The sequence below is a fragment of the Bos indicus genome, chromosome 21 (genome assembly GCF_029378745.1).
Source record: "Bos indicus isolate NIAB-ARS_2022 breed Sahiwal x Tharparkar chromosome 21, NIAB-ARS_B.indTharparkar_mat_pri_1.0, whole genome shotgun sequence".
NCBI classification, from domain to species: domain Eukaryota; kingdom Metazoa; phylum Chordata; class Mammalia; order Artiodactyla; family Bovidae; genus Bos; species Bos indicus.
In genome coordinates, this window is record NC_091780.1 from 55,982,186 (window position 1) to 55,985,467 (window position 3,282).

A 3,282-nucleotide genomic window follows, 5' to 3' on the forward strand; every position below is an offset into this window, starting at 1 on the left:
ATATCTAAAGACTTCATGTTCTTTACAAAAATTTCACTGAGACAGTATTCTCCCAAAAGATTTTGGGATGAAATATTACAAAAGGATCAAATCAACAAAGAACTTTAATAAACATATTAATGGAAAAATAATGAAATACAATAATTTCCTGTTATTTTCAATTATGCTATTGTTTGTAGGTATAGCATAACAATAATAAAACCCTACATTAACCAAGAAAAATGTTCAACCATTAAAGTATGCTGCTTCTCTAGTATCACTGGACTCCAGGATTTATACCCCCCTTTTTTTTTGCATGTGACTGACCCTGTCCTCCTTTGTATCTTGGATTGCTCTCCTCATTAGTAGCATTCTCCCTAATGGCATTCAGGTGCTGTAAGAGGAGGTTCTTAGTGCAATTCTGGAAGCATTAGTTTAGAAACTAGAACCAGTAAGCCAAGTAGTCTATCCATAAAACCAGGTGTGAGCTCTTCTATTTTGTAGCTCCAGCAGATACCCTAGCGCCTGCAGCATAATATTAATATTCAATAAATGTTTTTTAAATGAAGTAAATGGAATTGATAGATATTTTACAGCATCTAAACCCCAAGAGAAGAAACTAAGAGAATTTCAGAAAGGTCTTAAAGACAAGTGCAATTGTTAATGCATCAAAGTGATATTCTATAGAGTTCAAGTTTGTTGTGTAGTTGGGAGAAGATGATGAAAGTCTTCAGACAGGCAAACTTTTATTGAAGGGAAAGTTTCTATTTGATGTAAAATCTACACAAGCAAGAAAAAATGTCCAAAAAGCTAGAGGAAGACCAGTAGTGTGATGATAGGAAAGCATCTTTAACAGGTTATGCAAATAAGCAGCTGTTAGAATAAAAAGACAAAGCACCATGAATCCAGAAAAGCTCTACAGAGCTGAATGCAGTCTTTTTTCAAAGTATGACCATAAATGCAATCGACAGGGATGAGACTGTGGCTGCTATCCCAGTGCATTAAGTAACATTCCTGCTTAGCCTAAGAAAATCATGTAAGCTCACCCCATTGAAAGACCAGTCAGATACTCATCATGCTTATGCATAATATCCAGAAAAAACTTAAAACCCTCCCTTACTCTCTGATACAGAACATTTTGTGAAGAAAATAGAGGATGGAAAAATAATGGAAGAAAAGTGAGAGTCCATCAGTTCATTTCTGGTTTCTCCTATGCCTCTACAAAAAGGCTCAAGAACCAAAGCCTAAAAGGAACAAAAAAAGAAAGGGCTCATGTAAAGTTAAATGGAGGAGTACTTTATTTACCTTTGTATTTCTCAAGTCTATTGAGCAGGATACCCAGAATGGAAAGGGTTTGCTCAATAAAAGGCCTTGTATGCCCTTGAGAATCAGAGTATCATAGTGTTCATGAATTTTCTACTATAAAGGAAGTCATATTTAAAATAAAATTCCCCTCAAAAATATCCCCAGCTACAATAGCTCTGAGTTCCCACCTTTCAAATTACCAGGATGTCAGCCCACCCCCTTTGGAGTTTCCCTCCCTTCTCTACTACAGAGGAGTCCGTAGGAGAGGTGCTGGCACCCACATAATCCTGAAATAACTGAACTATTCTTGCCTCTGCTTCAGATGTCCCACACCCTAACGTTCTGGGACACTGAGCTCTCTCCAGCCAGTGCCATCTTCAGCGTTGCCTTGGGATTTGGCAGGAAGGAGCACTGCCCTCTCTTCACAAGAACATCATGAACACAGGTATGACATGGCTGCTCTCAGAGCCCTGTGGACTAGATCAGGCCTGCCTTACTGTAGAGTTTCCAGCCTGGGTCCATATGTCTGGGTCCATGCAGCTCCCCTCTCAATCAAGAGTTCCCCTAGCCATGCGGAGCATCCAGGCCCAACCTCTGTAAAGCTCAGAAAAGAAAACAACCCTCTTCACCCAGTTTAAGGTCCACTTTCAAAGGCCCATTTTCTGTCCCAGGTGTAGTGTCTCCCTCGGGTGACAGACCATGGGAATATCTGCTCTTTCAAAGGAAACCCCATCCTCCAGCCCCAGGACTGTGACCTTGACCTCTGACCCAACTGGGCTATCACCTTAGAACACAGCAGTCCAACAACAGCGCATTTCTCACAAAGATTGACTTAGTCTTTGTAGGTAAAGTCTCACCAAAGCCAGTTTGGTACCATGCATAATTGTTTCTCCAGGAAGCTGTAGGGATCATGCCTGTCTTTGCTTTAATGTATACTTTAGACCTCAGCTTCTGTTCTCCTAGATCGTGGGCTCAAGCAAGGATATCCATATCTCTATAGAAGCAACAATATATTGACACATGAGAGAGAGTTAAAGTTGCTCAGTCTTGTCCATCTCTTTGCGACCCCATGGACTATACAGTCCATGGAATTCTCCAGGCCAGAATACTGGAGTGGGTCGCCTTTCCCTTCTCCAGGGGATCTTCTCAACCCAGGGATCAAACCCAGGTCTCCCGCATTACAGGCAGAATCTTTACCAGCTGAGCCACAAGGGAAGCCCAAGAATACTGGAGTGGGGAGCCTATCCCTTCTCCACGGGATCTTCCCGACCCAGGAATTGAACCGAGGTCTTCTGCATTGCAGACGGATTCTTTACCAAGTGAGCTATCAGGGAAACCCATATTGACACATATATGGTCTAAATCAACAGAGGAAAGAAACAGTTCTGTTCTTGTCTGCTTCGGTGTCTGGGGAAGCAGGCTCCTTCTCCACACCCAAAGATTTGCATATCCAAACGGAGCACTGCTTTTCAGTGTTAACGCATCTACAATCAGGGTAATGGTTACTTTATCATTTTCCAAGAGTAATACACGTATACTTGCTTTAATTTGAGGAGCTAAACAACTCACAGAGTTTTCCCAGAGCAGTCTACCTCTAAAGACTTCTCTTTTATCAGGACAGAAAACCACAGCTTAAGAGACAGCTTTTCTACCTTCTATCAACCCTTAGGATTTTCAGTTTAGCCCTCATTACTTAAAATAATTATTTTTACTTGTAAATGTAAGAAATGCATGTACTTTTTAAATTCCAAGCTACAGACATCCATCGAACATTTATTATGCGTCAGGCACATTCTCTGTGACAGCTTTCTAGAATACATAAGGCACAACCCAAAGAATATGGGGAAAGGAAATGTACAAACCCAAGAAGATCACGAGCGAGGAGACAGTGTTTGATATATGTACAATTAGCTATAATACAATAAATGGAGGGGCTTCCCTGGTGTCTCAGTGGTAAAATATCTGCCTGCCAATGCAGGAGATGCAGGTTTGATCCCT